At 43.1% G+C, this 11,809-nt stretch overlaps 1 protein-coding gene across 4 annotated transcripts in view; it reads right to left on the reverse strand.

The window, feature by feature from the left end:
- The window catches only part of LOC116374828 (calcineurin-binding protein cabin-1-like), a 75,797-nt gene extending 65,619 nt beyond the window's left edge, over window positions 1–10,178 (reverse strand). The window contains exons 1-3 of one of the 4 annotated variants that reach the window (XM_031830122.1): window positions 9,994–10,178; window positions 9,456–9,802; window positions 7,257–7,370 (exon numbers count right to left, since the gene is read on the reverse strand). The gene's annotated coding sequence lies outside the window, so the exon portion shown is untranslated. Of the gene's footprint in view, window positions 1–7,256; window positions 7,371–8,669; window positions 8,974–9,455; window positions 9,803–9,993 lie in introns of those variants that run through there. The other 3 variants (XM_031830123.1, XM_031830121.1, XM_031830125.1) reach the window with 3 other exon arrangements.
- Window positions 10,179–11,809: the final 1,631 nt, after the last annotated feature.

Below are 11,809 nucleotides of genomic sequence, written 5' to 3' on the forward strand. Positions count from 1 at the left end.
GCATCCGCCAACTCCTGGACAGTCTGTGGTGCAACGTGGCGTTGGTGGATGGAGCGAGACATGATGTCCCAGATGTGCTCAATTGGATTCAGGTCTGGGGAACGGGCGGGCCAGTCCATAGCATCAATGCCTTCCTCTTGCAGGAACTGCTGACACACTCCAGCCACATGAGATCTAGCATAGTCTTGCATTAGGAGGAACCCAGGGCCAACCACACCAACTTATATGGTCTCACAAGGGGTCTGAGGATCTCATCTCGGTACCTAATGGCAGTCAGGCTACCTCTGGCGAGCACATGGAGGGCTGTGCGGCCCCCCAAAGAAATGCCACCCCACACCATGACTGACCCACCGCCAAACCGGTCATGCTGGAGGATGTTGCAGGGCTGTAAGCCCAACCCCCACCTGTGGACGTCAGGCCCTCATACCACTCTCATGGAGTCTGTTTCTGACCGTTTGAGCAGACACATGCACATTTGTGGCCCGCTGGAGGTCATTTTGCAGGGTTCTGGCAGTGCTCCTCCTGCTCCTCCTTGCACAAAGGCGGAGGTAGTGGTCCTGCTGCTGGGTTGTTGCCCTCCTACGGCCTCCTCCACGTCTCCTGATGTACTGGCCTCTCTCCTGGTAGCGCCTCCATGCTCTGGACACTACGCTGACAGACACAGCTAACCTTCTTGCCACAGCTCGTAATGATGTGCCATCCTGGATGAGCTGCACTACCGGAGACACTTGTGTGGGTTATAGACTCCGTCTCATGCTACCACTAGAGTGAAAGCACCGCCAGCATTCAAAAGTGACCAAAACATCATCCAGGAAGCATAGGAACTGAGAAGTGGTCTGTGGTCACCACCTGCAGAACCCCTCCCTTATTCGGGGTGTCTTGCTAATTGCCTATAATTTCCACTTGTTGTCTATTCCATTTGCACAACAGCATGTGAAATGTATTGTCAAACAGTGTTGCTTCCTAAGTGGACAGTTTGATTTCACAGAAGTGTGATTGACTTCGAGTTAAACAACACAATGTAAGTGTTCCCTTTATTTTTTTGAGCAGTGTATATAGTTTGTATAAGTATATAAGTTATTTTGTATGTGTATTAAAAAATTCTGGCATGGTTAAATATTGCGCTGTCATTTAAAAAAAAACATTTTAACATGTTTAAAAAGGTCTGTACTAAATATGTAGTATTAAATAAAGGGTTAAATATAGGGTTTTAAAAATGTATCTCACCTTTTTTCTCTAAGTGTGTGTGTCTTAGAACGGCTTCAGGAAAGACGTGTGTGTGCGTGTTTCAAAACATTGGGGTTTTCGGGGTGTGTGTGTGTGTGGACAATTGTGCTTGAAACAATTCAAAATTAAAGGGGTCATTAGCACATAAGGCTTTCAAAACAGGCGTTTTACCCCAAGGATGGGGGTTACGTGTGTGGGGTGGGTCTGTGTGTGTGTGTGTCTCGACAAGTGTGCTTGAAACAATTCAAAATTAGGGGTCATTTGCACATAAGTCTCTCAAAAACAGACGTCGGTTGCGATGATGTTGGGGGATCAAAAGTCAATCCAACCAACCAGCAAAGAATAGGTCTAGACACCTCTAAGGTTTAAAAACAATGTGTTTTTCCCAAAACAATACCAACACTAGGGGGTCATTTGCACATAGGTTGTCTCCACACAACAACAAAAAACAGTCAACAAACAATCCCCCAGGTCTGTAAATTCATTCCATACATTTGCTCCGTTCGGACACAGCTGCTCATCTGAAAAGTATTTTCCAGCCTTTCTGCAAGCCTATACACATGGAGAATTATGAAGGTGAGGATTTGGAATTCATATATTAGATTTTGTGTGCGTTAGGTAGTTTGTGGGAAATGTTTGACATTACTGCACTGTTTGGAACTCTCTAATATTAAACCATTGTTATATGGTTTTTACAGATTTTCTAAAAGGGGTGGACATTGAATTTTCAGGTATGTTTTTAAGTTAAAATGTATATATTTCGTATAAATATATTTAAATATTATTTAAAAAACGTCTATAGGATACCCAACATTTATACAGCTGCTACCGGGAATAATTGATTTGGATCATCCAACATTAGATGAGGAAACAGAGGTGCAAACAGTGCCCGGTTCTTCTTTACGCAGCCCGTCACCATCAAGCTATTTTCGTCGTAAGTCCAAAAATAAAATGCGTAATAATATTTATACATGGAAACAAAAAAAGTGTGTACACTATTTTAAAAAGCTAATCTTGTGTTTACAGCGGACAGAACCCCAATAAGAATACCTGAAGCATTATTGACTACCTCTGAACGACTTCGGGGGCGCTGAAACAGATGATATTCTACCGTTCAATACAAACGGCTTTACCAGAACTCCAAACAACCCAAGAAGCGCCGTTTTAACACAGCTACACACCCCCTGGAACCTCCAGCCAATCGCTACATAATCTAGCATTTATGGCGCATCGCAATACTTTGGCACAAGTGCCAAGGCCTGAGAAGGGCGACTGGTCTGAAAACGATTGGATTCAAGAACATGTTCTCTACGGATACGGTATGACCCTATTATACATTTTCTTCTTAGTTATACATTTTTTGATAGAATATGTTAAAACAATGTCAAATAAATGTTTTTTTTCAGACTCCAACGATGGCTATACAAACCCTGCAGAATCTATAAAGCCAGAGGACTATATATTGTTAATATATTAATATATCTGAAATGTTTATATAATATATTTTATTTTTAATACCCTATTTTGTATATATTTTTCTTCCAGACTCCTCCCAGGCGTATACCAACACAGAAGGCCCAATATGTCAAGAGGACGAGGTCGAGGAGGAATTCGGCATACTATCTCTTGTTTTACCCAATGGTGCCGCAGATCTTGAACAATTTATAGCCCTGCTGGAACGACTTGCTCAATCTAATTTATCCATCATAGCTGATAGGACCCTAGAGCTCATTGTACAAATCGTACGTCAACCCCTAGGTGGAGGGGGTCAGAGAAGGAAACCGATGACAATTCAAGTCATACTCTAGCTGGTCCATTCAATGGTTGGAGTACTTGGCCCAGGATAAAAACATTTTTATTCAACATGCTTTGAATAGTGGGAAGAAGGCTGTTGGGCCGTATCACGTAGATGGATATACACAGATCGACGGTGTTCAGACAGTGTTTGAGTACAACGGTTGTTTCTTCCACGGTTGCTTTGTGCCCCGGGCCATGTGTGTCCTAACCCAAAATACTTTTGGGGATATGTACAAGGAGTTCCAAGACAAATTGGAATCTTTACAGGCTACTTATGGGTTGAAAGTGAATGTGATGTGGGAGCATGAGTGGACAGAACTCAAAAAGTCTGATCCTCATGTTCGAGTTTTCCTTTCCAGCTTTGACACACCAGAACCCTTGGAACCCCGACAGGCATTGTATGGAGGTCGTACCAATGCTTTGACATTACGGTATGTTGCGCAACCCTATGAGACAATAGGATGTAGATTTTACATCCCTTTATCCTCATGTAATGAGTTCCTCTTGCTATCCTATGGGTCATCCTGAAATTATTCAGTGACTGACTTACCCCAAAACTATTTGTCTGATTAAAAATCAGCGGTTTACCTCAGAGAGAATACAGTAGACCGCACACGTCAAACGTGTGATTTATGACCCTACTTGATGGGTCAGGTGTGTATGCCCATATATGGGCATCCTGGAGGACATCCTCCCTTCCATTCTCACGGTAGGGGGAGGGTGTTTATTTAACCTGATAGTGCATCTGTTCCTTTGAAGCTGTCATGATGATTGATGTGTAGGGACCTCGTTGAACTGGGGGATGTGTTTGAACATTTCAAAGAGAATGTCCCCCACCCTGTTGTAATGACCTTAGGGCTGTTGTCTATGAAACAGGAATGTCCAGAGTTATTGTGGGGGAAGATGCATTATAAATAAACCCCAGAACACCAAACAAGCGACCACGATAAACCACTAAAGAAATTAAACATGGATTTTGTGATCAGTGACACACACGTGATGACCGTAACAACGGAAGCAGGGCCTCGGTTGAAACATAGAGAAAGGTCCGATTATAAAGCATCAATATACGATGCGCCAAAAAAGAGGTTTCTAAACATGTATAGAACCCAAATACCACCCACAACTGCGCTGAAAGATCAAGTGATGACTAATGGACAGTTATGGGGTTCTGTTTGATTATCCGGCCTGTAGAGTGAAACTCTATACTGTAGCCGAAGGAGAAGAATATACAGACCAGACCTTAGGAGAGGACTACAGGCTTGAAGACTGGCAGGTGTTTCGCCAGGTGGTGTGTCCCGAACAGAGTTATCAAAGGGGTATAGCTTGTTCACGGGCTACGAGACCCGATGGGAAGGTGCCCCTGACTCCTCAGGAAGAATATTTCATAGGGTGAAAATACAAAGAAAGAATGGACTTCCATGTGGGTGCGTGGAGTTCTATATCAGCAACGAGGAAATCCGCAACGAGAACAGTGATGGTGGCCTGAGTGGGGATTTTAGGTTGCGTATGCTTATTCCTTTTAAAAGTTGGGTTATAATGGAATTGAAAATGTTAGTGGATGCTCTTTTTGTACAGAGCCAACAATGGCAAAGCATTGTTCGGCTAAGGAAGTGCATGATATATACGAATCCTAAGGATTATGATTCAAAGGAACCCCAAGAAGTTTCATCCTCAGAAGGGTCAGACCCCGAAGAAAACTAAGTAAGCGGCTGCTACGTTAACCACGCCCCGATACCAAAGGAATGGTTCAACAATAAAAGGGGTGACCATAAAGCCACCGGTTCATCATTTCAGCATATACCATGGATATTCATATACCATACCATCGATACGTCATGTGTACCAGACCCTAAGAACTCTATGCCTCACAGCCCTCCATTCTACTCCCCCTAGGCAAGCCCCCCCGACATGTACACCGCCTGAGGATGTGTTTGATGTGGTGGTCAGTACTATTTTTGGGGACACCATCAAGGCCTCTGTAGCTGTACTTTTAGATGTGGTTATTGGAGAGTATATAAGAGAACAATGCCACGGTTGTGAGATCAGTCATCCCAGCCAACGACGACCTCCGTGTTTATATGCCCCACCCCGGTACTACTTCTTCAACCACTTTGAGGAGCTGGTGAAAAGACTGTGGTCCAGCCGCTTTATACCATCGATGGTCAGAGCCCTGGAGTCTATGGGTCTTGTGCCATCTATTCCCCAGAGTTTACAGGGTAACCGAGGCTTTCCTACATGAACTACATCCACGAGAAACTCAAAGAAATCCTGCACAAACTGGTGGACGACAACAAATACAAGGACGCTTTGGTGGCTGATGTGGTGACTTTCTGTCTCAATAAACCAAGCAAATCATGAATCATGTAAGATACGGGCGAGAGTCTACAATGGACACAACTGAATGATTCTGAAGAACTAGAAACACCCATGTCTAAGATCTTACTTTGTTTGAAACACCATTTAATTGTAACATGTGTCATATTTGTTGTTTATATACTTATATTACAGATGTGTGTGTCTTAAAAATTCAGAGACACAAGCCTGTAAATGTAAACCAAGTACACAAGGTGTTGCATGCATGGGTCGTTGAGAAAACGGGCACTAATATCCTGCTACGTATCCTGACTTGTCTGCATATGTAATACTTGATGTTTGCAAAAATAAAATTCAAAATGAAATGTCGTTATTTGAAAGGGGCTCATTAATGTACATCAGAGAAGCAGGAAGGATGGCGGAGCAGATTTTGAAAAACATTTATTATACCTCCTCTAACCCAGGGTCTTATGGGGGGAAGGAGCGGTTCCATAGAGCTATAGACGAAGAAACAGGTAGCAGGTTAGGCGCTGCTCAAGTGAATGAATGGCTAGCAAAGCAGGATGCTCACACTCTGCATAAACCTGTGCGAAAACAATCTACCCAACAATTCTACCCATCCCTTGTCCCAGTTTCAGGTAGATCTGTGTGTCATGCAGGCCCTTGCAGATAAAAATGGAAATCGCTACATGCTAACGGTTATAGACATTTTCTCTAAAATAGCATTTGTAAGGGTCTTTAAAAAATGTATTGGGGCAGAGGTGACCCGGGCCTTTGACTATCTTAAAGGAAGGAGGAGCACCCAAGAAAGTGCAGACTGACTGAGTTTTTCCTTTTCAATAATACTTTCAGAAACTCGTGAAAAAGCACAATATCGTACATTTTACTACAGGTTCGGATTTGAAAGCTTCAGTTGTGGAACGCTTTTACATAACTTTGAAGGAGAGGATGTGGAAATACTTTACAGCTCACAACACGCATAGATATATCGATATAGTTCAAGATTTAGTAAAGGGTTACAGCTACCATAAGAGTATGCGGATGAAACCCACCGAGGTCTTTAAAAATCTGTATGGTTTGTTCCCCTTCATCGTAAGAAAATAATTGATTTTAAATTCATAGTGGGGGACTTTGTAGGTATATCCAAGTTGAGGGGTGTTTGACAAAAAATATGAGCAAGGTTACAGCGATGAGTTGTTCACAGTTACCGAATGTCTACCACATATACCCCCCCCCTGTCTACAAGTTAAAAGATTATGGAAGGGGAGCTTATAGCTTATGAGAAGGAACTACAGAAGGTACACTTGGGTAAAGACGTCTTTTACGTGAAGGAGATTCAGGAATCAAAAGATATTTAAAAAAATATGTTGTCCGTTGGAAAAACTGGCCCCAAAAGTTCAACAGTTGGGTATTAGAGGACGAGGTGGTGGAGGCATCGGGGGTTAACTTAAACCCTCATGCATGATAAAAACGCCATCATTCGAGTGTACACAGGAGTGCATCATGGAACACAATGGATTCTACCCGACTCTCTGCACACAAATATACATACATACATACATACATAAATACATACATACATACATACATACATACATACATACATACATGAATAACCAAAGTTCAAATTATACAAACAATTTTCCGTAGCCTATAGTTATCAGAGACCTGGAAAGTAGGTCTCAGCGAGATTACATGCCCCCATAGTTGATAAAATATCAAGGATAAGGACCATGATTGTTATTGCAAAAGGATATCGGAACCTCCGCCTGATTTTGCCAAGCTATCGGTCAAACAATATTAACAAACAAAGAAACTAACAACCAGGACTAGTGCATAGTAATGTTAGCCAGGTGAGCCAGCCAGGGTAGCAGAAACTTGATGGCGGAGCTGGCTTGGTGAACTGTGGAACTTACAATGAACAGGTTTGTCTTGTTCCCCTCATAGAAAAGTCCTCGTGCTGGCATATGCTTCAGCTGTTGCCATGGGACACTGCTTCCTAGCAACACATCACGTGGCCACCGCAGATTCTGCGAAAACACAAAAAAATTATCAGAAAACGTGGGGGATGCCCCTCAAGAGGAAGACCACAAACCACAAACACGAGACAAAGAAAAAGGTGAAAATGTTACATCATAACACAAGCTTCATTGAATCAATCATTCAGATGCATCATCCACTACAGTCCCTAACATCACTGCATTGTTACCTTGTTCTGTCATAGCAGCTCAAATGGCCATTAACTGTAGATTAACAGTACAAGGGGACTGTAGCTGAAGTCAATTTGTTGACATGCAAGGGGTACTCCTTTTAAATCAGCACTGATGTTTTTATTAGATAGTGGAGAGGTTGGGTGGTTAGGCAGAGGAATGGCCATTCAGATAGACATAGAACATATCGCTGACAAGACATTTCCACCACTGCCTTTTTGAAAAGCCAACTCTAGCCACTGAGCTGTAAAAACCCAGTGCCAAATGATCGGAGATTACAGGCCCTCCTGCCAATCCCTGACTTCCTTAATGAGTCTCACACTGACGGTCCCAGCCCATGCAGGTTTAGCCTAACTGTTTCTGGGAGCAAAAGACGTGCAGAGGCTTTAGTAGAAGGGTGCAGTTCACCCTCATACAACTATGATTCTCCCACAGTGTTGTTTTCTGTGTTTCAATAATCTATCATATCAATAAAGTTGGTCCAGGCATTTGGCATCTCTCCTGGACCAGCTATCAGGAAAGCTCAGCAGACATCTGTTTCAGCAGGGAAGGCCTTGTACATGAAGTTCCATACCAAAGTCAAGTGTTGTGGACATATGTAAATTATCATATTTAATGACAAATCTATGAAAGCCATCTGAATTTTTTTAAAGGTTCTGCATAAAGGAATCAGAGGTAGGCTATTTAACTTCTCAACTATCCATCCACCACACATTCCTGTTTCAATAGGGCAATTCAACGTAACAGGGTGATGCTGAGACTCAAACAAAAACCAATGATTGCAAAGTTTAAAAAAAATAAAATGACTCTGCATCACTTTGTTACCGTGGAATTTGCCCAATAATAACCCATAACATGAATTTAGTATTCGCTGAGAAACGTACGATTACATTAGCTTGTAATTCAAACCCCAGAAGAAGTAGGATTTGTAGTGAAGAACAAACAGGTTTGTCACTTATTAACCAAGAGGGCTATAGACCTGAACAGCCACAATGCTGCCTCTGGTCTGTAACGCTGAGACGTAGGTAGTTACTTGACAATTTAGCAGAACAGCTCAACTACTTGTTTTTCATTCAGCTCCAAAAGTAAATGTAATACAGAACCAATTATTTCACTTACCTTTAGGACATACTCACTTCTTAAAACAGGTGCAAGCTCTGTGATTGAGATTCTTAATCCATTTTTGTCAAGCCTAAAACACTGGGGCAGTAAACTACAGCCAGTCAGGGGCCCAGGTTAGTCTACCTAACTGAAAGAATCCTAATCTAAATATGAAAAGCATGCTCTGAGAACAGCTACATAATGGTCTCAATAGGTGAAAAAAAGAGAACAGCAACAGTTCACTAGTCTGTTATCAATGACCAAAACTCTGCCCTGGAAATTGGTTAACTCAACCTCATTGAATTGGGATCAGCAGTCCCACAAGAGAGTCTGACTGGCAAAGTGCTGACTGTAGGGCGTCACGACACTAAACAGTCTAGCTGTGCCAAACCTGGCTGAGAGAGCACTGTGCTGCTGCCACCCACGCACACCTCTGCACACAGAGCCTTGTGTCCAATGCACACTCTGCTGTTTCAGCACCTACTGTACTATACGGTCACATTAACCCCACAGTCCCACAGGCAAACTAGCACAATTGATAAGAGGAAGTCAGAGTCCAAGCCAAACAAACTACAGACATGCAATTCTTAGAAAAACACCATCTATTTGAATACCAATATACCATACCTGAGGAAATGGGGTAAACTAGATTAATGGTTTCAGATCTGAGGGTTTTAAATGTCAAAGTTAATTGCAGGAAATGCCACTGATGATAAGAGTAGGGGCGAATATTCCTGTCAAAACATACTGTGAATGAATGTTAGCGAACCATATATGATATGGAGGGAGGGTGGACAAACTAACCTGTTGGGTCTTGCTGTTGATGGAGAAGGCCAGACGGTAGAGGCTCTTGTCGTGCTGAGGGAAGCAGCTCAGGCAGAAGAAGACACTACGGACACACACGTCCAACAGCATGTGACAATGCTCAGTAAGGGAGGGCCTTGGGCACCTCAACCATCTCTGGGGGGTCCTGGTGAGTGGACGAGGCCTTTGGTCAGGTGGATGGAACAGGCAGTGGATGAGAGCAGGGATCCATGGTTGGCTTTAGCGCATCAGCCTCAGGTACTGTCACTGACATGGTGTCTACTACTTCTTGGTCTTCCAGCAAGATTTACGGTCCCGTCCTCGTTGCTTTTTTCCAACCACGTGAACTTGAGGAATTCAGGGTTTAAAGGAGGAGATTTTCAAACATTAACATGATCCAGTCTCAAAATGTCCTACCCTCTCTAAAACACAACATTTGACTTCCACAATATCACTAAAGAACATCCCATTTAGGAAATAATAAAGGGTAGAATGCATTTCAATTACTGCATTTCAGGATAAAACAAACAAAATCCACCTGTCTTCAACTGTAGGCTGGCCATCCTTGATGGGGGTGATGTTCTCAGATGAAGAGGCACTGCCCCTCCCAGACTGAAGCTTAACATGGCTACTGTCCTGGGAGCTGGCGGGGTCTGTGAAGGCCTCCTGGGTGGAGTTGGAGTCCGACAGCGTCACCACCACGCTGTCCTGACTGCGCTCTGCCAGGAGTCCCAAACACAGGTCATGTGGCCAACTCTGAGGAGGCCTGGGTGCCAGTCACACCCATGGACCATCCTCTGGGTTCTCAAGGGATCAATCACAAAGCTGTTAAGGTTACCATTCAGGAATAAAATAGGTATGTAGATCCCATGAAAGGGGGTAAGTGTGCATAGCAGTGTAAAATCTCTATACACATCAGGATCATCAGCAGGAGAGCAATTATAGTAATCGTACAAACATAAAAAGCACTAGACCTTAGTCAGCACCCAAGCCAATGGAAAACTAGGTGCCTGCCTTCTTCCTAAGCACATTGTGCAACCTCAGCAAGAAGCTGCAGTCCTCTGCAGACAATAATCAAATTAGCAGGAGGGAAACACAGTTCTATGAAAGGAGCTCTGGGGACTTGTTAAAGGCCTCCTGTAATTACAGCCCAAAAATGTAGCCGATAGAGGTGTTGCAAGAAGGATTGCCCCTTAAAAAGAAGTGTGGGGTAGTGACGAAGTTGTGAACATTGTGGAACTCATTCCGGGACACCTTTACATTGAATAATTGTTTCCCCTAAAATTGTGCATATCAATAAATGTCCTGAAGATGGATTTAAGAGCAGTTTGTGGGAGGGACTTAAGTTCAGTACAATTCAGGGATGCCAGCTACATTGGACACCTGGGAAGGCAGTAATCATGTCAAGTTCTGGGGTGACTTAAAAGATATCGGGAGTTTGTTTTAAAACACACAAAAAAAAGTAGTACTCCTCGTAGTTGCTGAAAGATTGCTTACTGTTAGCATGACGTGTTTCAGAAAGGCATTAAGCAAGAAGGGCTTGGCACCCACTGGCAAACTTGCCAACAATTTCAATGGAAAACACTAACTATGGCATAACTTTCAAATACAATCAAATAGGTTAAGATCTTTGTTGCAAACGTTAGCCAACACCAAAACACAAGTCAAATAGTAGCCCACGGTCCAAGTCACACCATTCAGTGGATTGTTTGAGAGAGGACTGAATTTGTCCAGTGACAGCATTATTCCTTGGGATCTACATGCATATAAACGACAAAGCAGGTGGCAGAAACAAGCAGGCAGGAAAGATGGGCAATATGGCTGCAGTATTCAGACATTCAAACTAGACAGGGCATAGGGGAAAAACAGCATGCTAAAGGCTGCAGTATTCAGACATTCAAGCTACAGGGCATAGGGGAAAACAACATGCTAAAGGCTGCAGTATTCAGACATTCAAGCTAGACAGGGCATAGGGGAAAAACAGCATGCTAAAGGCTGCAGTATTCAGACATTCAAACTAGACAGGGCATAGGGGAAAACAACATGCTAAAGGCTGCAGTATTCAGACATTCAAACTAGACAGGGCATAGGGGAAAACAACATGCTAAAGGCTGCAGTATTCAGACATTCAAGCTACAGGGCATAGGGGAAAACAACATGCTAAAGGCTGCAGTATTCAGACATTCAAACTACAGGGCATAGGGGAAAACAACATGCTAAATGCTGCAGTATTCAGACATTCAAACTAGACAGGGCATAGGGGAAAACAACATGCTAAAGGCTGCAGTATTCAGACATTCAAACTACAGGGCATAAGGGAAAACAACATGCTAAAGCCTGCAGTATTCAGACAT

The sequence above is a fragment of the Oncorhynchus kisutch genome, linkage group LG8 (assembly GCF_002021735.2).
Source record: "Oncorhynchus kisutch isolate 150728-3 linkage group LG8, Okis_V2, whole genome shotgun sequence".
Lineage (NCBI taxonomy): Eukaryota > Metazoa > Chordata > Actinopteri > Salmoniformes > Salmonidae > Oncorhynchus > Oncorhynchus kisutch.